The 24,836-nt window shown below is 36.0% G+C and overlaps 1 long non-coding RNA gene and 1 other non-coding gene across 2 annotated transcripts in view; both read left to right on the top strand.

Annotated features, from left to right (window-relative positions):
- The window catches only part of LOC139440957 (uncharacterized), a 238,155-nt gene that overhangs the window by 105,433 nt on the left and 107,886 nt on the right, over window positions 1-24,836 (top strand). The gene's annotated exons all lie outside the window — the stretch shown is intronic.
- Window positions 15,327-15,455, top strand: LOC112303519 (U6atac minor spliceosomal RNA). Its single transcript, XR_002974664.1, has one exon. It is a non-coding gene; the product is annotated as a U6atac minor spliceosomal RNA (small nuclear RNA).

The raw sequence follows: 24,836 nt of genomic DNA, 5'->3' as shown, positions 1-24,836 counted from the left end.
TATTCATGTGAGGAATTTCACTGTAAGAATGTATAAAGTTCTCAGACACAGGTAACCAGTGGGAGTTGAGAAGGAAGTCCAGCCCAGTTCCAAGCATCAGCCCAGAGGAGGATGCCTTTTGTAATTGTCTTCCAAAAGGGAGAGTGTTGGGTTTTAGGCAAAGTGCCATATGAGGTAGGAAAAGAATGGGGGCTCATTTCATGATTGTTTTATTTATTCTTCTGTCAATGCATTTTTAAGTTACTGAGTTTTTGCCAGGATTTTGTTGTTGAGGAACAGTGCTTTCATGGAATATCTTCCATGTGCATATTTTCTCTCCATGTGTCTATTTCTTTTCTCATGTGTAAGCATCTCTAGGGTTAGAATTGCTGGGCAATAAGATATGCAAATGTTAAACATCACAAGAAAACACCAAAGGTTTACTGATTTACATTCCCATCAACAGTTCGTGAATGTTTCCATTGTTCTATAACTCTGAAAGCTGTGATGCTGTCAAAATTTTTAAGTTTTGCCAATTACTATTGAATTGACCATATTTTAATAAAATAATTGGTTACCCTGCCAACTTCCATGAAAAATATATTAAATTTTTATTAGAACTTCATTTAGTCTAGAGATTATTTTAGGGAAATTGATATCTTAGCACATTTAGACAGCTTAAACAATTACATTTCAATATTTTTGCTTTTGTACAGAAATATAACTGACAGGAAAATGGTCAACTTTGCTAAACTCTCTTATTCATTCTGGATTATTTTGAGTTTTCTACATATACAACCAAAAAATCTGTTATTAGCTACCCTATGAATCTTGTCTAAGTTTTTAATATATTCAACTTTCTTTTTCTTTTTTTTAATTCTACTTAGTACCTATATAGTACACTGTCATATGTAAGTGAAATTTGGCATTTTGCCTTGATCTACATATTCAAATAGTGCTTTTTCTTCTCCCTTTTTTACTTTTAGAGTAGTGGCAGATAATTTTTACATTTATGTTATTATCATCTTTATCACTTTAATCTATTATTTGCTGAGAAAATACTTTTGATTTTGATTAAGTTAAAGGTGCATATGTGACTATGCTGTACCTAGTTTATTGTGCTGTTGTTACTGTTGAATGAGATGGACCATGTGATGCACTTAGAAGGTTCAGTACTAAGTGCTTAATGAGTGTTGATTTTTTTTATTGGTATCAATGTATTTTATATTGTTATTGACCCAGAATATCCAACATAAAATTACCAATCCAAATAATTCTATTCATTTTCCTTAATACATTTCAGTATTTAATTTATAAACTTGCATTGTTTAAGAACTTTACCTTAATATAAGTGCTCTTTTGTTTTATAAATAAGGAATGTGGTATTTACAGGCAACAATGGTAGTCAGTTATACATATTTCTGCAGATAGACTACATTTGCATTCATTTCATTGAATCCTACTCTTATTACTATTTTTTAAAAAACATACTACTGGATCAAAAAACTATGGTACATTTACACAATGGAATTCTATGCAGCAGAGAGAAAGAAGGAGCTTATACCCTTCGCAACAGCATGGATGGAACTGGAGAGCATTATGCTAAGTGAAATAAGCCAGATGGTGAGGGACACATACCATATGATCTCACCTTTAACTGGAACATAATCAACAAAAGAAAAAAACAAACAAAATATAACCAGAGACATTGAAGTTAAGAACAATCTAACAATAGCCAGGGGGGAGTGGGGAGGGGACAGTGAGGAGAGGGGATTACAGGAACTACTATAAAGGACACATGGACAAAACCAAGGGGGAGGGACGAGGAGGGGGACGAAGGGGGGTTTGGCTGGGGTGGGGTGGAGGGATGGGGAGAAAAGGCATACAACTGTAATTGAATAACAATACAAATTTAAAAAACAAAGAAAGAAAGAAAAAAGGAAAATAAATAAATAAAAATACATTTTATGATAAAAAATACTACTATGATTAATCTACCTAGTCAAGCCCTAGGCATACAATTGTGATGAAGAGCCTCCAGACTGCCAGTGTTTAAATCCCAGCTGTACCACTTACTAGCTTGTTAACATTGTACAACTCGCTCAGTCTCTCTGCACTTTCCATGGTTATTTGTAAAATGGCAATAATGATGATAATGACATCTATTTCATGGGATTATTGTGAGGATTATATGATTTAATGTGTATAAAGCATAGAGCCTGGTAGCTATCTTTGCTATACACCTTGACAATCACTCCCATTATCTCATCTAATTCTCATATGTACAATCCTATGAGGCATACAATAATAGCCCTTTTTTTTTAGGTTGGACAAAGGAGAGGCTACATGCTTTGTACAAAATCACAAGGATTAGAATATTGTGGAGATGACAGTTTAACCTGGGGCTGCCTGGATCACAGTCATTGCAAAGAGTCTTACATGAGTGTTTCTGCCAAAATACAGTGCCACATTAAACAAAGTAATGAATTCGCACAGATCAGTAATGTGAAGAATGGAAGGTTATTGTATAGACAGGGAAAGGTAGCATCACTAAGTTGCCAGCTGAACCAGAGAAAAGATAAAACTTTATTTTGTAATATGAAATTATTAATTAAAATATAAAGGGAATTTATTAATGGAAGGATTTGTTTCCATTGGAATGAATTATCAAGGATAATATGGACTCCTTCTGGAAGGATTAGTAGGGGATTATATTTTATTCAGAATAATTTAATCCTGATACTATCAGTTAAAGGCATGGTCTTTTATTCTAGAAAGACTCGGGCTCAAATCATGATGCTGCCCCTTTAAAGCCTTTCATCTTTGGGCTGTTCCTCTAACCTCTTAATCTCAGTTTCTCACTGGGAAACTGTCAATGATAATATGATCTATCTCATTGGGGTGATTAAAAGAACTGAATCTTTCATCAATGTTCCTGGCATAGAATAATTACTTAAGAAAGCATTAGCTTATTTTCATAAATGGGGAGATGTGAAGAGAGAAAGAAAATTACCAATCTCTTCTAATTCTACAGTATTGTGATATGGTTTTGAGGAAACTGCAACTGTTTGTGTTAAGTGGGATGGCTAAGTAAATACATGCTCTAAACATCAAGAACTTAGGAGTATGAAAAATTTTAAAGGGTTGGATTTAATCAATCCAAGTTCTCATTAATCTGTATTTCCATTGTCTAATGAAACACACACACACATGCACACATACACTGCAAAGCAAACAAAAAAAATTCCCAAAGATTCTACAAGAACAAGTCAAATCTGTTAATCATTTTAATTAATAATGCACTTAACCTAAGATGTCTCATAATAGTGGTTAAGGGGATAGTCTCTGGAGTATACAAATCAAAATCGAAAAGTTCCATCCCAATGCCATCTCTTCAACAAACTGTAACTGTTCCCCCTGCTTCAAAGCGACAACCTTCTTGTTATAACATGTACAACGTCTACTTTTAGGATGCTGCCTTATTTGTTCACTATTTTTATGTGAGTCTTCTTCTGGTAAGGGCTGTTGCTACTGAGTTCTACCCTGTGATCACCATATAGGCATTAGAGCCCACATTCGCAGATTGTCAGAGTTTTTTAGAGAATCTGAAAAGGAGACTTTTATGTGACTCTCCTCATTGTTAAATGGTGGCTTACTTAAAAGAAAAAATCATCATTGCACTGGCTAAAGTAAATCTGCGGTCCGATGGAGTACAAGGGCTTCCACTTTGTGACTTTATTCCAGAGTATTATGTTTTTAGAACAAAGGAAAGAAAAACAAACAAACAATTCTCCCTTTCATTTCTAGGCAATACAGTGTCTGCTTCTGCCTCCACACATATATAAGCCTAGTTTTCCACCCCTGGGTGGGAGAATAGATCTCAATATGTACAGGCTATTCTAGCCTCCTGTATCTCAGAGGGGCCACACAATAGTCAGAAAGTCTCAGTTGGGAATCTGTGCAAGCCAACTTGTACATCTATCTAGTTGGAGAGAGAATATAAACATCTATCTAGTTGGAGAGAGGGCACACTCACTTCCCTTATACCCTCACTAACTTTCTGAGGTAGGGGTAATTGATTGGGAAAATTTGTGTTAATGTGAATATTGTACATGACGATTTCATTTATACAGAGTGTAATATAGTATGCCCACATAGAGGCTATCATATTCTAATTTCCAAGCAGTTTACAGACCTTTAGTTCATGTGTTTTCTTCTTCTTCTTCTTTTTTTAATGTGTGGATATGTTTGGTGGTCTAGGCAGGGAACGTATGGAAAGTGGAGAGGACTAACATTAATTGGACACCTAGTATGTGCCATGATGCTTACTTTCTTCAACCCTGCAGGCTCACAAGAAACTTTTACCTCTCTCTTAAAGAATTTAAATTGGAGGCCTCCTTGTCCATAATAAGACTTATCAACAGAAATAAATCTTTATGACCTATCTATAGGGCAGAGTAAACTTCTCATTACTGAACATCTACTCTTCTTATGGTCCTGCAAATAACCCTCCTCTCCTCTGAAGCCCCAAGTCATCTTACCTCACTTCTTGGCTCAGGATGCCATATATACTGCATTTTACCTTTGTCTCAGAACATCTCTTGTATGTGAGGTCTAGAGACTCCCAGGATGTGGGGTTCCCATACATACATATGTAATTAAATTTGGATATTTTCTCTTGTTAATCTGTCTCATGTTGATTTAATTATTAGACCAGACCAAAAATAAATCCTAGAAGGGTTGAGGAAAACAACTTCCTTTCCCCCACAAACAGTCAAGAGATCAAAAGAGCAAAGAGTTGGATCTTAGAAATCAACTTTGGAACTAATCAAAGGAAAAAGAGAACTCAGCCCAGCCAATAGGTTGATTTCAGGCTTACAACATCCTCAGCAGAGAAATCCAGCCACTTCAAGGCCTTCAGAATGGTGGGCTAATAGACATGTGCTATCTTTATCTGCTAAGCTAGAGATAATTCATTGTAAAACAGAAAACTAAACACATTGCATTTACATACAGTTTTAAAACAGTCAAAGCTGAATTATATTATTTAGGGATGCATATATAAGTGGTAAATCTATACAAAAAATAAGTGACCAAGGAAGTGTTCTAAAAATCAGAATGTTAATTACTTCCAGGGAGGACTTGAGATTGAGAACAGATACATAATGAGATAGGGTATATGGCAAAACAGCTGCAATCAATAAAAGCTACAGAAGCTGTTAAGAAGACAGACCACTTCCCACCAGATTTCTGTCTTAAAACTGTCAGAGACAAGCTCAATCCAACATGGTAACTAATTCCACCTAAACATAATCCCTATCCTCATTATATACTCATTGTAATGCATTAGCATGTTCAACGGACAAACCCCATGCCACCATGATCTGAAATGGAAAGCCCATATAGGAATACAACATGGCCAATGAATGTTCTCTGAAATATCTCCACCCCTTTCCAGGGGTGATCCTGATTATTCCTCCCCTTTATTGAATACCCTACCCCGACGCCGATTAAATAAACCTCAATAAAGGAAGCAAGTTCTGCTAAAGGAGGGTTCCTCAGTCTGTGGAGTAGCTTTTTCTCTGTCTCACTACTTCACAAATAACAAACTCACTTTCACTTAAAAAAAAAAAGAATCTCAAAATATGATCAGAGTAGCTTATAAATACACATGTAAAAGTATGCACTGAATGTTACATACCACGAGTAGTATAAATAGCAAAGACAAGAGGGTCCTGCAGAAGGAGACATTACCTTAGGCAGGAGTGATCATGGACGACGTCATGGAGGAGTGAAGCCCTGGAAGTGACTTGGATAAAGGGATAGATGGAACTCTGCTGCTGATAGTGCAACAGTCCAAGAAGAACTAAAGCAGACAATTTCTTTCCTTCCAAGAGATGTATTTATCAAACAATTATCTGGTTAGAAATAAGTGCTCAGAACATCTCATACTGCATATTATAACATAGAAAAACACATGTTCTTGCCATGGCCAGGTAGCTCAGTTGGTTAGAGCATCATCTGCATACACCAAGGTTGGGGGTTTAATCCCTAGTCAAGACACATACAAGAATTAACCAGTGAAAACATAAATAAGCAGAACAACAAATCAATGTCTCCCTCTCCTGCCTTCCTTCCCTTCTCTCTCTAAAATCAATAAATAAAAATTTTTAAAAATATGTGTTCTTCAGTAAACTTTAACTTATCTATATATGCTATATATAATGTGCATGTGAATATACATGTCTAAATAATCTATTCTAATCTATTCCTTTAGCTGAGTAAATGGAGAGTATATTAAAATTAAAACTGATAAAAATAATATATGAACTTTTGTTTTACATAAATAGACCTCTCTTTGATTTCATAGCAATTATTTGGATCTTCTAGAAATTTGTATGGGTCAAATGTACTCAGATAGAGAGTAACCACACTGTTTAGTCACTTTTGGTTTAGCCTTTTTCTGAAGATAATTTTGTACTAAAGTGTGCCAACTATCTTCAAAATGGAATTTTCAGTAACTGAATAAAATATAGGGCTTTTTATCCTACATTTAACAAGAACTTCATAGAAATCCACCTAAACTTGACATCTGACAGCTAAGAACTGGTGAATGTTTGCCATTGAGTGTCTGTGACTCAAGGAAAGATAGGAAGAAAACAATGTTTTAGGGACATTCATTTTGTGGTGTTATAAAGGATAGATCATTTACAAGAAGAACACATAAAGGAAACTTGTTAAGAGCATATAATAAACACACCTGTGATTAACAAAATAACTTTATGTTACTCAAATGAAGCATTATTTAGTGAGACTTTTTATGCTAGGAGCAGAGCTAAACAACAGTAGTAGTCAGCTTCCAAAGAGCCATCCTACCTGCTGGTATTTAGAGTTTTGTATAGTTCTCTTGCACACTGAATCACATCTGGCTTGTGTGATCTCAAATACTATGGGAATGATGTGAGACTTTTGGTGTGAGATCACCCATGAAACTGCAGCTACCTCCTTGGTCTCTTGGATTACCTGTTGGGGAGAACCAGGCCACCATGTATGGAGGACTCTTAAGCAGCCTTATGCAGAGACCCACACAGAAAGGAGCCCCCCACCAAGAGCCAGCACTAACTTGCCAACCATGTGATTGACCTACTCCTGATGGACATCTTCCAGCCTCAGCCAAGGTTTCCAGATTACACAGCCCCAGCTGACATTTTGACTGCTTTAGATGCCTGGAATCAGAATGACCTGGTGAACCTGTTCATGAATTCCTAACTCCTTTCAGAACTTTCAATGAACCCCAAAGCACCTTTCCAGAAGAGCCAAAAAATATCAGAGAGGGAGCAGGTGAAGGAAGATGGAAGAGTCGTTGAAATTCTTTTTTACTTGACAGTCATCCCAGAAAAGTCTCTGAAATCATGTGAGTCATGGAGGGGTGGGGATTTGCCTCCTTACTCTCCTCTTTAAGTCATTGTAGAGCCCAACAGTGCAGGATGTGGGACAAGAGGTGAGATTATTTTCAGGGAGTAGTAGTGATGATACTGAGAATTAAAATAGTTAAACAGGACAAAAGAAATCCCTCAAACAGATCAATTGGGCAGAGAGCTGATGTGCATATGAAAGAATTCTCATCTGGAAACCAGAGGGTTGAAGTTCTGAAGAAAACTTCAGGGCCCCAGCCAGCCAGACAGTGTCTGTCATGAGAAAGACCTCAGTGATGGAAGGAACAGGAAATGTCATCAAAAAACTAATGAGACTGTCAAGTTTCAGCTAGAATTAGATGAAAGCCTGCTTCACTTGCAGGGGACAATCCCAGTTAGAAGATGAGGAGCCAGAACAGAGCTTGGAGAATTGGATGTTGAAGATAGATTTTTACATCTCCTTGTATTCACCTCCACCCTGTATGCTACATTTAAGAACATTGACTTCAAAGCACCTGGCAACCCAGAATAGTTGCCATTTTCCTTTGCAGAATGGCTGTCCAAAAGGTGCCTGGGACCTCCTATTTCAAGGGGGAAATTTTACCCGGATGACATACAACTTGAGAAATTGAGGCCTTTACAGGGCCTCAATTATCTTGATTGTGCAAGATAATTTCAGAGAGAACAAATCAAAGTGTGTGTGTGTGTGAATTTGAACCAAATATAATTAAAGCAAGGTGGATTAGGTGTGGAAATAAATTGAAAAGTCCAGAATGCATTTTATTTTATGTGAGAGTGTGCTACATTAAAAAGTTGGCAGGCCAACTCCATGGAGGAATGGAAGGCTTATTGAATAAATGATACCTTGAAAAATGGCTAATTATAAAAATAAATTACAAATGTAGCATATTAGTTGGCTTGGGCTACCATAACAAAAACCACAGACTGGGTGCCTTAAACCACAGAGATTTATTTCTCAGAGTTCTGAGGCTGGGAAGTGCAAAATCAAGGTGCCAGACAATTCAGATTCTGGTCAGAGCCCTCCTCTTAGCTTGTCAACAGCCACCTTCTCTCTGTGTCTGCACATGGTGAAGAGAGAGTGCTCTGGTATCTCCTCCTCATCTTATAAAGACCCCATCTCCATCAGATTAGGGTCCCACCCTATGACCTCATTTAACTTCATCATGTCCTGATAGGCCCTATCTCCAATTACAGTCACATAAGGTGTTAGGGCTTCAAAGTATGGCAAACGAGGGATACCAACATTCAGTCTATAACATGTGGTAAGGTGGTAAATGAAGCAAAAGTGAAAAATAGCTAGAAAAAGGTGTAAATGAATATTCACCTGATCTCACAGTTAGGATGGCCTATATCATATTAAGGAAGATGTTATCAGAGGAGATTTCTAGGTGGTGAAATGTTGATTGTTATTTTATTCATTCAGATTTTTATAATTTCCATTTTTCTACATCTGAATTAATTTTCTAATCTAACAGAGCATTTAGGGAGTAATGTGCTATAGGAATTACATGAATTAATTTATCCAAATATCTTAGCAGGTAGTAAAAGCTCAGTAAATGATAGGTGCTCATATTTGGTGGTTTAAAATAACTTGGTTTCTGAAGATTTTAATTTTTATTCAAATATACAAGGGTCTTTTTGGCTAAAATGTCACCAGCATTTTGATATCCACAGGCTTAAAGTTCATAAAAAATAACAAAATATTTTTATTAAGTCTTTATTTTTTCAGAGCAGTTTTTGAGATTTACAGCAAAATTGAGAGGGAGGTACAGAGAGTTCCCACATACTCCCGGCCCTCACACACACATAGCCTCCCCCACTATCAACGTCACTCACCAGAATGGTATTTTTTTTTTATCATGGATCGACCTACATAGATACATCATAATTACTCAAAGTTCATAGTTTACATTAAGGTTCACTCTTGATATTTTACACTCTTGGGATTTAGACAAGTGCTTGGTGCATCTGTCTCTATAACATCATATAGAGTATTTTCACTGCCCTAAAAATCCTCTGTGCTCACCCTATACATCTGCTCACTACTGTATCTTCGACAATCACTGATGTTTTTACTATTTTCGTGGTTTTGTCTTTTCTAGAATGTCATGTGGTTGGAACCATACAGTATGGACCCATTTCAGATTGGGTTCTTTCACTTAGGAAAATACCTTTAAGTTTTCTCCATGTCCTTCCATGGCTTGATAGCTCTTTTTTCTTTTAGTACAATAATATTTCATTGCCTGGATGAACCATAGTTTATGAATCCATTCCCTATGAAGGATATCTAGCTTACTTCCAAATTTTGGCAATTATGAATAAAGCTGCTATAAATGTCTCTGTGTAGATGTTTTTTTGTGGACATAAGGTTACAACTTTTCTGAGTAAATACCTAGTGTGATTGCTGGTAAGAGAGTGTTTAGTTTTATAACAAACTGCCAAACTGTCTTCCAAAGCAGCTGTATCGTTTTGTATTCCCACCAAAACGTGTGAAAGTTCCTATTATTCCACATCCTAACTAGCATTTGGTCTTATCAGTGTTCTGGATTTGGGCCATTCTAATAAGGGTGTAGTAGTTTCTCATTGTCATTATAATTTACATTTGTCTGATAACATATAAAGTGGGGAATTTTTATATGCTTATTTGCCACTTATATATATATTCTTTGGTGAGATGTCATAAGAAATATTTTTAAGGGAGTTGATTAATTTTTGGTTTTCTATTCTCAATGTTGAAATTTACATCTAAATAATTTTTATTCAATTATAGAATAGCAATGTATAAATGAGAACACTCTTGTATTTGAATATTTAAGTTGGAAATCATAAAGTAAAAAGATAAAGTTTTTAAAAAAACTGTGAAGTAGCACAGGCATTTCTAGCAAAAATATTCTTTTTTTAGGAACACAATGGAGAAGAGAAAAAGAATATTGATTAATCTTTCTAATAGAGGATAGAAATTGTATTTTGAGATCCTTAATATTACCTTGAATTATCTGAGAGGTTCAGATTTTTATAGTTCTGCATTAACTGGATATATTCAAAAACTAGCCAGGAAGCTAAATTAACCAGTAGTTTTATGAGACATCATGCAAGTATAAGGCAAAACAAGGTATGTTTTAATAGAGCTAAACTTTTAAGCTTTACACTTTAAAAGAGGCATATATATATGTATATATATATGTGTATATATATATATATATCTATATATATATATCTTTTTTTTTGCCATGGTATCACCAGTGCTCAAAGCTCATTAGATATGGTTTATTTTTTGTGGGGAAGGGGTAGCCTTAGAGTCTGAGGTACATTCCTTGAAATATTGTCATTGGCAGCAAATTTTCATCTTATAAAGTTATATTTTATTTTTGCATGTTGATAAATTCTTCCCAGATGTATGGAGAGATTGACTAGGCTAGTGAATACTAGTTTAGAAATGAATATTTGGTGGGCCCAAAGAATATTGATTTTTTTCTGTTGCATGGAAATTAATTTCAGAGATAATTCTGAAAGAGTCATATGGTAGATTGAATTATCAATGCATAATGATTTAATTCCTCTCTGCCCATTTCTTCTCTGTGGGCATTGATTTTGAACTTTGTCATATGACATGTCTTGGCCAAAGGCATGCAAACAGAAATGACATTCACCATATCTAAGCGGAAGTTTTTAATGTGCCTTCATAGTTGGGCTCTGTGTCGGTTTTGTTCCTGCCCTTTTCATGAGAGAATGGCATTTTCAGATAGTGCTGTCCCTTCAGTCCAGGTTCCAGAACTGGAAGAAACATGGAGTATAATTGAGCCCAGTCATACCCAGGAGAATGGATCAGAGCCACATTAACCCATTGCTCTCATGTTACATGAGCACGAAGTTGTTATTATTATTATTATTGTAAGCCTGTAAGGTAAAGAAGTCACTAATTATGGAAAAGATGGGCCAGTAAAGTAAACGGTGCCTGATGGGACACAATGGCAAAAGGAACCTAAAATTATAGAAGGGGAAGGGGAGAGCCAGAAAACTGATATAAGAGGCAAGAAAGATAATGATGTAACTTAGGAATTGGTAAAATATTTGATAAAATCAATGCCTGCAATAAATTGGAAGTACAAACTGCATCTAAAAAACTTGTGACTTTGGACAAAGAGATATTCAGCAGAATTTTCATAGCATAATTTGGTTGTTATTAGCAGAATTTGATTAAATATTATAAGAAAGAATGAGCTAAGAGAATAATTGGTCTGTTTCCAAGGGGGAAGAAAAACAGACAATTTTAACATCTGGGATCAACTGGTGGGTTGAAAGATTCAGTGCTTTCTCATCTGCCAGTAAAATGTCCTCAAATTAAGAAAATATCTGGCAAAAAGCTGGTCAAGAGTGTGACATTACACCTCTTATTGGATTAACATGGAACCAGACCATCCTCTGAGTTGGACCAAAGTTCTCAAAGACAATAAATAGGTTGCTATCCCAAGGAATAATGTTAACTTAGAGGCATCCAAATTAAATGCTGTAACATCACTGGCCAATAAAAATATACTGCAAATTACATATGTAATTTAAAAATTTTAATAACCTCATTTTTAAAAGTAAAAAAACAGATAAAATTATCTTCAATAATTTTATTAATTTTAATAACTATTTTATTGACTCCAACACACATGTACAAAGTAATACAATTGCCCCATATAATCAATATAAAAATATAAATGAGACCTCTTCCATTTTTTGTACTCAGTGCATAAAAGCATGTATGTGTTTATCATTTATAACACTTTTCAATTAAGACCAGTCACATTTCAAAGGCTCAGTAGCCACATGTGACAAATGGCTGGGCAGCAGAGCTTTGGAGTGAGGAATGCTAGACAAAGATTTGCTGCTGTGGTCCTGGCAAAGGAAATGACTAAAATAAAATACAAACACACACACACACACACACACGTTGAGAAAAATGTATTAACAGAATGAATTAAAGGAGACCATGATTCTTTGAACTATAAATTGACCCTTCAGACTTTCTATGGCAGTCCAAAAACAGTTTGAGAATTGTCATAATTGTATTCTGCTAAGATATCGGAGTTGGTTGTTGCCATAGCAAAAGCTGACTAATACAAGGAATATTTAAATATTTTTTTAAAACAGCAGATCTTTAGCAAGATAAAATTTTACTACTGCCAAACCACACTATCCCTCCCGACTTTGTTCTCTGCAACATTTATTTTAAAAGTGGAAGCTTAACTCACTACACACCAGCAAAGCCTAACAGCTTGTGATAATAGAAAGAGCAGAAGAATAATTATCAGAGAGACCTGTATTTGAATCTTAATCTTATCATTCTTTAAATATGTAATACTTACTCTAGATACTGTTATAGCAAACATAACACCAGCAGAGTCTTGAAAAACATTTGTACATTGGAGCTTACTGTCTTGGAACATGGCCATTATATAAGTGAGTTTGAGATAGTCCACCGGAGACGTGTAGCTTAGCCAACAGCCATCCCCAACAGTCGAACAAGGGAGTGAGCTACTCTAGACCATTCAGCTCAGCAAGCCATCTACAGGCTGCAGCCACATGAGTGACCCCAGTCAAGGCTAAGAGAGGACCCGCTCAGCTGAGCCCATCCCAAATTGCTAATCCAGAGAACAGTGAACAACTTCAACTGTTGTTTTAAACCACTAGAATCTGGACTAAACTTTTGTTAATACATAACAGTAGAGAAATATATCACTTAGGGGAAATTTTTTTGTATAATATTTATAGGAAATTTGTATTTCTATAGGGAAGTTACTCATCAGTAGAATGAAATCTGTAAGCTTTTGTGCCTAGTCTTGCTTCTATGCCAGAAAAAAATCTTTCTTTGGCAAAGCCAACAGACTAACAAGACATTCTTTATTCATCCAACTTAATCGAAACTTGGAATCATTGAGTAAGAATCATTTGCCTCACAAAAAAAAAAAAAACCCCAAAACCTGGGTCTAGGACTGAATGACTCATACAAGAACTTTATGGTTTTGCCCTGTGCTTTATAAAGTAATTTTACAATGCATAATTATTTTAAATATTTTATAAACTACAGTGACTTTTTAATAAGGGTTTCTAATTATCCAATACAGTTTCTAGAAAGATTTGCCAAATATGTAGTATACGTGTGATGAGTCATTTGTCATCCAAAAGCTTGTGAAGAAACCCTCATTCCTAAAAATAGGGCCCTCGTAGATTTGATACCAGCTGCGATTTTTCACTTGAGACATTTCCCTTTATATCTCTGACTCCACTTTTGGTAAATCATGATACATAACTATGAAAAACATCACATGCTCTAAAAAAAAGAATAAAGGTGCCAACTATACTACACCAAATTCAGTATACTATGCACCAAAAAATTAAACTAGCAAGTGAATTTTAGGATGAAGACGATTACCTTTATAGTTTTCCTTACTTTTTCTCCATTGTCTCCCACCCTACCCCTGTACCCCACTTCTGAATATTTATGAGATCTTGGATACATTGACAGTTGAGGAAAAATCAATTGTTAATACAATGAGAACCATCTTTTAAAATATTTCTTGGGATAAATCCTTCACATCAGTACAAGAACTCATTTATTCTTATATATAGCCAAAGGATAGAACCCTAACAATATAGCTTCACTTTAACATTTCCTATTTAGGAGACAGAATTAGGTTAGGAGGGACAGAGGAATCTCTTATACTGGCTGAATTATGAATACTCAGCTCCCCAAGTGTGGAAACATGAACTGATAGGACTTTAACATAAAATCCAGGTAAAAAACTACGTAAGTTGCAAATTGTTGTGCTATTCCCACAAATCTAACGAATGACATTTTTTTGTACGCATCTCGAAAATCCACAGCTTAGGTCTATCTTGTGCTTTGATAGGAGTCCCTATAATTCCTTCACCAAAAATGTTGTGGTCCAATCTGATCAAATCAATATTTTAGAATACTTTATTTTTTTTAAATAAATTGGTTCTTGTACTCCTGGGCATAATTCCTTCAAGGAACTGTGATATTTCTGCAAGTTTTGCTGGGCAAGAGAGCACATGCTTCAGGTTTATTAAATTTATCCTCAAACCAGGAAATATTTTTATGTCATAGGTCAGACCAAGGTCACCGCTGTTAGTGTCATAGACAGTTCTGGCTCAAGGTTTCAGGTGATTTAAATCTCTCTGTTCCAAATCTCTCATTTCATAGACAAGAAAATAGTTCTTAAGATGGTAGTATGCTTTCTCAAGATCACACAGATTTGAGAAACAAAAGCAAAAGAAAACAAAAATAAACCTACAAAAATCTCTCTTACTATAACAATTCATTCAAGGCACTTGCCCAGGGTTTTACAAGTTGGAATAATTCTGCTAGCCACAGTAAGTGCTTTGGGAATAGCTCACTGAAGCAGGTGGTACAATCAGTGAACCCTAGAACCCATCTATAGCCCACAAGAGGTCCTTTTATTTCTTGTGCTGGAATTGAATGACTGGTAGTTCCAGTGCTAATGGCAACTTTGTTGACACTTCCAGGGACCAATCTACTTGGATGAAGCTGAACAGACAGGTACCCCTTGGTCCCCGGGACTTGCACATCTCCCTGGTGTATCACTGAGGATTTGAGCTATGTAAACAGACACCCTTCGCTCACTAGTGTAAGCATTTTCTGTGAAGTTTAAGTAGGTTAGCATTAGGTTTCCCGTCACATGGAAAGTGTCCTGATACCTGAACTCAACATAAGGTATTAGATTATTAGAATAATGTACGACTTCTAGGTCTGGTTAATCCATTGACAGTGTTTAAAAGAGTGCCTTGTGTAGAAGCCTTTCTTTGTATCTCGGGATTATTTCTCTAAGAGAGATATAATAGAGGTTTTTAATAATACCACTCTTAAACATGGGAAGTTCTGTGTTGTATGAAAGGAGAGAAGGTTAGCACTCCCCTTGACAAGGATGGAAGAGGCCCTTGGGCCTAACAACACGCATACGGGAAGTTCTTAAGTAGGGAATTAGTGGACCAAGAAAAATGAGTATTTCTAAGACTCTTGATACTCATTTCCCAATTACCTTCTAAAAAGGAGCAAGCTTCCTATCTATTGGAACTATAGAGGCTTGTCTTTCTTATGTGAATTTTGCTAGAGTAGAATACTATTATTTAAAAAATTTGTTTCTAGTTTGAAGCAAATATGGCAACCCATTTCCAAAAAAGAAAGTTAATTTTCTTAACTGGTGCTTTAGGTTTCTTTGGGCTGGGTGATGTGGGATGCAAGTCAGCAAAACCAGTCAATTCCAAAGTTGCAGATGAATCAAAGGCTCTAACTTTACAACCAAAGCATCTCCAGCTGCAGCGAGAGGCAGAGTGAGTCCATTAGGATGCAGTGGGGTGGGGTGGAGGGCCATGAAACCCACCCAAAATAGACATTTCTTGGAAATCAAATTTTGTGTTTAAAAGTTATTTGACATTTACTTTCATAACTCTGTCTCACAACTACACATATTTGTAATCTGAAAGTAATGATTCAACTTTTTCTTCTACTTTTGCTTCAAATTATTTATATTCAAAAAATGTATAAATAGTTCAGTTTGAGAATGTCAAACAAACTGAGACTATCTAGATAATGGCTATTTTGAAATACAGGAATAAAATAAACCACTGAAGAAGCAGCAGAAAGATGTCTTTTGGAAACTTTACGTACTTCAAAGGGCAAATAAATTGGAATTCAACATTCTTTATCATGACCCAGTTGTGTATCCTGATGAATAAAGATGTATCATATAATTATTAATAAGCCCTAATCAGATGGGGAGAGCCAACTTGTGGAACTACTGCATTGTTCCCTATACGTGCCTTTTCTTCTGTAATATTAAGTAGACTTCCAGTATGACCATACATGGCAGCCCTCCCTGTTGAAAACAGGATATAAAATTAGTGGCAGAAATGTGGGAGACATGGCCACTGGCAATTTTAAGCATATGTTGCAGGTAGTACAAACATCTATGGAACAGGTTAAGAATAATTTTCCTCAATTTAGAGGGAAGAAGTCTTAAATTAAACTCCATATAACAACCTTAAATATCAGACGAGGCTCAGAAACCCCCAGGTCCTTGTTGATATGTTTCTTAATCCTGTTACCTGCTACTTATTATATACTTCATCCTACAGAATTGAATTATTTAACTATGGAAAAATAAACACATTCTTAATCCTAGAGTCATCATTCTAGAAATGAATTTTTCTTGATGATCACTTCAGTTTCTGTTGAAACATTCTTTTGTGACATTGTCACGGTCAGTAAGTATCATGAACAGAAGGCGTTGTCTTTCAATAGGGGACAGAGCCAGTGCTTTACCTGAGCTAAGCTGGTGTTTTGTGACATTTCAATAAATTAGTAATGCTGTGCTTTCTGGGAAAAAAAAAAGGTTCCATCATTTCTAAAATGTAATTTTAAAAATCTCATTTAAGGAAAGCTCAGAATGGTTATTTTTTTTTCAGATGCACTGACTTACTAAGTCAGATCATTCTCTGATAATTCTGCACTGAATAATACTCACACTAATATCCCGATCATCCTCAAACAATAACCATTGTCATGGTAACTATCTATCATGGGAAAACAAATGGTGCACATGAACTTCTTCTATAGCTTTAATTATGCGAATAGAAAATTGAAAGAGTGCATTTTAAGGAGTCAGTTTCCTATCTAAGTATTGACTAAAGTAAATGACTCAAGCAGTTCTCCACCTCTGACTGTTGATATGTTTAGATGTTAACATGATTATGTCTGTCTAGATTTGTGTTGACATCAAATACAGGAAACAATTTAAATTTCCTCTTAATGTTTTAGTTTAAAGCATGGTAATGGAAGTCCAACTCAGTTGTTTTAGTAAATTATTCTGATTCTATTTTCTGAATTCAGTTCATATGAATTAGTAAGTGACTACTATGAAGTGAGCTACTGATTTTCTGCTTCTAATACATCGATTTGATAGTTGGACAGGAAAAGTTAGGGCTGCTATTACAGACTTATTTATTCATTTAATTTATATTAATAAAGCACCTGGAATATGTACTGCATGCTATTTAGGGTACTCAGATGAAAATTAGATGCTTATATCATTAGGACTTACTTGGAGACAGAAGATAAACAACTAATTATAAGGTGGATGGGCCATGTGTACATCACTGGTGTAAGTGTGGTGAATGGACCGTGTTCAAAGATATGTTATCTGCTATCAACATGAGATCTTGCCATTTGGATAAAAGTTTCACAGCAGAGAGAGGTTGGACATTTAGAAAGAAAAGACAGATTAGGGAGGTCAGTGATAGGCTCATTGGAAGACATTTGGAATCTACATGAATTACCTGGATAATTACAAACCAATACAGAGGAACTTATTTCTTTTTATCACTATTCAAATGGAGATTTTCTACAGGGGGTCCAGAAAAATCAGAAAACATAAGAAATAAGATACTCCTAAAGAAATAAAATGAGAGACAGATCATAGCCAGCACTGAAGTATTGATGTCATAATCCTCTTTGGAAATCTGAACACTTAAGAGCAATATGGCAGAAAATATGTACACACAGAAGAATCAGGATGAAAAGCCACCATAATAGCATTCTTAAGGAAGACTTTTATAGTCCGCTTGATCAGATAGGTGCTAGGATCAAGGCGGTTCTAATAATGATTGCAAAAGAAGCATCACAGAAGTAAGGGATAGCAGGAATGGAGGACTTCAGCATATGCTGAATGCATCACCCTTCTAAAGGCACAGAATGTGGCAAATGATTAACTTTTCTTGAAAAGTAACAGGAACATTGAGGACACAGCTGTTTTGCCATAATTCTGACAACCATGGAGAAAATAATTAGACATGTAGATGTGAAGAAACTCTTAGTAGAAAACAATCATGTGATATTGGAGAAATATATAGCAAAGAAGACACTATTGAACCTTATTAGAAGATATTTTCATCTTCCTGAAAATACATTGTGGAAGTAGAATACATAAAAGGATAACTATGCTCTGATAGAGGGGGTCTTAGAAAGGGAATTTTGTTCAAGTATTTAGAGATTTGATATAATTTACTTGTCAATATAAGCATACATAATCTATTCCAAAGGTGTTTTTGAGATATTTTTTAAAAACCATAACTCATCTAAAGTTAAAAGGAGTTAAATACAGTTTAAAAATATGGAAGAGGCTTGAACAAAGAGTGTATAGAAGGTAAAAAGCAGAAGAATTTGACATTTTCTTAGTATGATACAAACAAGAAAATATTTTGAACTCATGTTTTAACTAACAAGCAGAAAAACATAGGATGATGGGTATATTGCCTGTGGGAAGATGGCATATTACTACAAAATGGGAAAAAGAAAGCAGAACAAATTGACAATGATCTTCAAAACCAGAAGAAGAGAGAGTATTTCATTAAGGAGTGAATGAAGTTCAAGATGAGGGCGTGTTAGGATAATGTTAAATCCCTGTTAACTATTCTGTGACAGAGATATGCAGAAGCCTTGTCATTCATCTCCGAAAGAATTCTGGAGAAGAGAAGTAGTACAGAAAGTTGGGGGTAGGAGAGTGTGCATATGTTGACAAGAACAGGCATTATGGATGACATTTCTGTAAGCTTGATGCTGTTTCCTGTCGATACGCTTATTCATATTATTAATGTGTGGTTGGTACATTTTAGGAAAGACGACGGTGATCACTGTGTGTTTACATTGAGAAAAGACTGCAGTTGTAATGGTATTTGGAGATGAGATCTTTGGAAGGTAATCAGGATTAGATGAACTCCTGAGAGTAAAGCCCCCATGATGAGATGTGCATCCTTATAAGAAGAGGAAAAGACCAGAGCCTTCTGTCTTTCTACCTCCTAAAGTTACAGCAAGAAGACAGCTGTCTGAAAACCAGGAAAAAGGCCATCACCTGACATTCATTCCGCTGGCACGTTGATCTTAGACTTTCTAACCTCCAGAAATAAAATGTGTTGTTCAAGCCACTCAGTCTATAGTATTTTGTTACAGTAGCTCAAGATGACACTGTGTTATAATTTTTCCTTACATGTCTGTATCCCTACCAAACTGCAAGTAAAACTCTTCCTATTCATTTATTTAGCCTTCATATAGAGTGCATTGCCCAGAACTAAATGTTCCGTGGGTATTTTTGAATGAATAAATAAATGGATAAATACTGGAAGTGCTGTCTCCCAGAAGAGGAAGTTGATTCATTTTCTGTTGTCACAATGACATAATGTTGAAAAGTCAGGAGACAATTACAGTTGTTTTTATTTTTTTAAAAACAATTACTGGGTATCAAGAGCTATGAAGGATATGTTATTACCTCCCTTTTATGAATGAGAAAACTCAAGTTTAATAAAGGCTAAACTAAGTTGTTTGTGGTCTCACAGGTAGGGAGTGGAAAGGTTAGGATTTGAGAGCAGATACACAATGCCTATATTTGTATATTCAATGCCTAGGAATGGGTCTTTGTTTTCTATGGTACTTCCTTGCATGCAAACAAGGATTTTTATAGTAATTAAGATATAAAGGAGGTTATTGGGCTTCCTCAGGGTGTCTCCAAGAAAAATTGAAAGACCAATAGGAATTAATGTTTCCATTTTAATAGCCTCCCAATGAGAAACGAAGAAAAGAATATAGAAATCTTTGAGTTTAAATTACCAAATTATCTTAAACTAAGCACATTTTACCTAAGTGGGAAGAAGACCCTATCTATTAGGGATTTTGAATTGATTCAGCTTTGTCATCAGGTGCTTCCAGAGGTTGTGGACATGCAGTAGGCATCACATTCAAGTACTAGAAGCATTTTCTCTCCCAAAATATCAACTTCTATCTGAGAAATCTTAAGGTGGGAGGGGACTACCCTTAACGTAACATTAAAGAAAAAGTAAAAACAATCATAAAAGCGAACAACAGCAAGATAAATCATTTTTATGACTTATTGCTCAACCTCTGAAGTCAGTGTGGCACAAGTATCACTCCATCCAGGTCCCGACATTTCCAGAAAGGCAGTGTAGGAAGATGGGTTTTCATGGGAACAGCCCTGAGAAAAAGAAAGCGCTCGTTCTGAAATCACTTATGGAATAAGGAAATCAGGAGCTTTCACTGAGTTTTATATTTGGGGTGACATTGAGGAGTGTTGTGAATTTAAGTATATTTTTCCAATTAAATGTTACTTTGTATGTCTAATCATGAATGGCTGTTATGTTATAAATCTTGGTACACTTATTGATGCTACCCAAAGACCAGGAGAGATCCTTGTGCTTCCTATGGTCTGGAATGGCAGCCGCGGTATTTCCTGGGAGTCTATGAGGAATGTAGACTTGTAGACCAGATACCAGACACACTGGAAATTTGTATTTTAATAAAGTCCTGGGTTAGTTGAGAGCACCCGACTCAGTTACGGTTTCTACTTTCCTTACTTTCTGTTCAGAAGTTGTTGTTATGTTATATAGGTTTCCCCCACCACTGGCAGATTTCTCCCCCTCATTTTTATATTGAGTTTACTACAATTCACTGTGGTGGGTTCTTAGGGAAGGTGCATGGACGGCACATAGATCTCTTAGCCTTCTGCAGCTCACCAATTCACTCTTTTCAAATGCCTATATTGAGGTCAGATCTGGGCCTATGTACACATACATGCATACACATAAGATAAACATACAACATAAAGTGAAAAGTAAAAAAAAAATACACCATAAATTTTCTTCGGTATAATGGATGATGTTCGATAGTTTTTACAAACTTGTTTTGTCTTCTATTATACCTACAGTTAGAATGAAATTCAATGTCCTGAGGAATGAAGTCACTGCTCTGGCAAGAAATATGGTCTGCATTATGACTCAGAGCCCAGCAAAAAACGGTCCTTCTCTAATACCTTAGCAGCTTTGAGCTGGCTATGCCATCTGTATCAGTCAAATGTTACTGTGTAACAAATACAGCAAACATAATTTATTAGCTCCTGACTCAGTGAGTAAACAATTTGGGCTGGTCTCTGTTGAGCTATTCTATTGACCTTGCCTGGGTTCACTGAAGTCACTACAGTCAGCTTGTGAATCATGTGGAGAGCTGGTTGATCCTGGATGGCCTTATCCATGTCTGGCTTTTGGCTAGGGTGAATAAGCTACATGTTGTCAGCAGGCTCACTCAAAGTTTTCGCATGGCAACTGGGTTCCAAAAAACAGTAAGTTCCGGTGAAAAAGTACTTTTCAAGCTTCTATGTGAATCAGGCTTGCTAAGGTCCCATAAGCTACAGCAAGTCACAAGGCCAAGTCCAGATTTAAGGGGTGAGATGGAGATTCTGTCCCTTGATAACAGATGCTATAAAATGCTGAAGCCATTTGTTTCCACATTGTCTCTCTATTCCACAAGAATGAGTAGGTTTTACAAAGTTGTACCTCTTTTTATGTAAGCATTTTTTTGTTTTCAGAAAAGGACCCCATGTCAATGAAACTATCAAGGGACACAGATGTCCTAAGAGCTCTAAGGTCATGGAATATGGTGAGAGACAGAAGGCACGACTTTGAGCATCCTCAAGGAATGGACACTGTTATTTACTCTGAAAGTCCACTTCCTGTTTTTGCACTGAGAAATCTCTATTTGGGAGTGGAACTCTATTTTTCCTTGTTTATTTCACTTCTGTTGCATCAGTAAAATCTGCACCTGTTTGTTCTGGCATTGAGAGCAGCTGTCTGCTCTGTAGCAATATTTCCCACCTGGGTAGCTGAGCTGTCTCTCAGTGGCAGACACCTTTGTCAGCGCTGTTGGGAAATGAGCATCTTGGCTAATTTGGGTGCTTCCCTTTGGACTTTGTGAAATAGGACAGAAAAGGAAGTGTTTGACTCCCAAATGCATACTGTGAGAAGATGCCTTAGACATACAACAGTGAGTGAGAACAGCATCAGAGAGGAGGTGGGTGGGTGGTGTGTGATATGAAGAGGCATTAATAATTGATGTGGATTGTGAGGTAGAAGGGGGAATAGATATCAAGAGACTTCGATTGTGTCACAGCAACCATGTGAGCAAACCTTTGTAGTTTGTATGATGGAAAAATCCCTGATATGTGCAAATAAAAATGTTATTTTCCTATGTTAGACTCTGTGTACCTGAGATTTATATAATTATATATATAATTTAATTATATATTATATATACCTATTTTATATATTTGTTACATTTTAAAATAATATATATAAATATATGATTGGGGCTGCACTTGGGGTTATTTTGGAGCTTCATCCATGTTATAGCATGTATCAGTAGCTTGTCCCATGTCACATGGCAGAGTATATTCTATTGCACGTGTGTCTCACAGTTTATTCTTCCATTTTCTTATCGATGAACATTGGAGCTGTGTATGGTTCTTGATTATTATGAGTTAAATTGCTATGAGTAAATTTTTATGAGTCTTGGAGTAGATATAAGTTAATATTTCTCAGGTAGGTTCCTAGGAGTAAGATTGCAAGGTTATATGGGTAATGTATAACTAAGTATACAAGGAGTTGCTAGACTATTTTCTGAAGAGATTATACAATTGTTCACCCATATCGGCCATGACCAAGAGTCTTGCTTGCTCTATAGGCATCCCAGTGAGAATGAACTAAAGTCTCAGTGGTTTTAATTTGCATTTCCATGATCGTCAACTATGTTGTGTTTCTTTTTTTTTAAAGATTTATTTATTTGCTTGTTTGTTTTTAGAGGGGAAGAGAAGTAGATAGAGAAGAAGAGAAACATCAATGTGTGGTTGCCTCTGGCATGTCCCTCACTAGGGACCTGGCCTGCAACCCAGGCATGTGCCCTTACTGGGTATCAAACCAGCAACCCTTTGGTTTACAGGCCTTCACTCAATTCACTGAGCTACACCAGCCAGGGTTGTTGTGTTTCTTTTTATGTAATTAATGCTTGTTCTATATCTTCTTTCAAATATTTTGTAAGTTTTTTGAGTTGCCCATCTTTATATTTTTAACTTGTAAGGGTTCTTTTTATATTTGCATACAAATGTTTCACCACTGTATGTGAATAAGTATATTTATGTATACATGTGTATTTATTATATACAATATAATAATATGGTAAATTTACTATATAATAATATTTTAAATCTTCTAGTAGGGCTTGCCTCTTTTCCCTTTCCTCAATGATGTCATTTGAAGAGCAGAAAAGTTTAACTTGAAATTCAATTTATTCTCTCTTTTTAATACTTAACTACTTTTTGTGTCTTCTTTAAGAAACCTTTGCCTAATACAAGGTTGAAAATACTTTCTTCTATGCTCTCCTCTGAAAGATTTATAAATTTAGCTTTTATGTTTAAGTCTATATTACATTTCAAATTAATTTCTGTGTAGTGAGGGAAGAGTCAAAAATTTTTATACAGGTGTTCAGTTTTGACAGCACCATTTTTTTTTGTTTTTTGTATTGTTTTTCAGTTGCAGTTGTCTCTATTTTTTCCCCTATTGCTCTCCCCTATCCCATCCAACACTTGCTTCCAAAGATAATCCCCTCTGCATTGTCCTTGTCCGTGTTCTGCTTCTTTCCCCTGTTAGCCCCCTCTCCCCTGTCCTCTGCTCCCTGTCAGTTTGTTCTCAATTTCCACGTCTTTGGTTCTTTTTTTGCCATTTGTTTGTCTTATTTATTAGGTTCCATTTATAGGTGGGATCATATGGCATTTCCCTTTCACTGCCTGGGTTATTTCACTTAGCATAATACTCTCAAGTTCCATCCATGCTGTTGCAAAGGGTAGGAGTTCCTTCTTTTTTGTGCTGCATAGTATTCCATCCTGTAAATGTACCATAGTTTTTTGAACCACTCATTTACTAGTGATGGGCACTTAGGTTGTTTCTAGCACTTGACTATTGCAAATAGCACTGCTATGAACATTGGGGTGCATAGGTTCTTTTGAATTGGTGTTTCAGGATTCTTAGGGTATAATCCCAGCAGTAGAATTGCTGGATCAAAAGGCAGTTCCATTTGTAGTTTTCTGAGGAAATTCCATAGTGTTCTCCACAGTGACTGCACCAGTCTGCATTCCTAACAATGATGTACTAGGGTTCCCTTTTCTCCACAACCTCTCCAACATTTGTTGTTTGTTGGTTTGGTTATGATGGCCATTCTGACTGGTGTAAAGTGGTAACTCATTATGGTTTTAATTTGCATCTCTCTGATGGCTAGTGATGTTGAGCATCCTTTCATATGTCTCTGGGCCCTCTGTATGTCCTCCCTGGAGAAGTGTCTGTTCAGCTCCTTTGCTCAATTTTTAATTGGGTTGTTTGTCTTCCTGGAGTAGAGTCGTGTGAGTTCTTTATATATTTTGGAGATCAAAGCCTGAAATATCATTGGTAGATATGTTTTCCCATACAGTTGGTTCCCCCTTTTTTCCTGCTGATGTTTTCTTTAAC

Source organism: Desmodus rotundus, chromosome 5, assembly GCF_022682495.2.
Source record: "Desmodus rotundus isolate HL8 chromosome 5, HLdesRot8A.1, whole genome shotgun sequence".
NCBI lineage: Eukaryota > Metazoa > Chordata > Mammalia > Chiroptera > Phyllostomidae > Desmodus > Desmodus rotundus.
The sequence above is the reverse complement of the archived record's forward strand: the minus strand, read 5'-3'. Positions and strand labels throughout refer to the sequence as shown.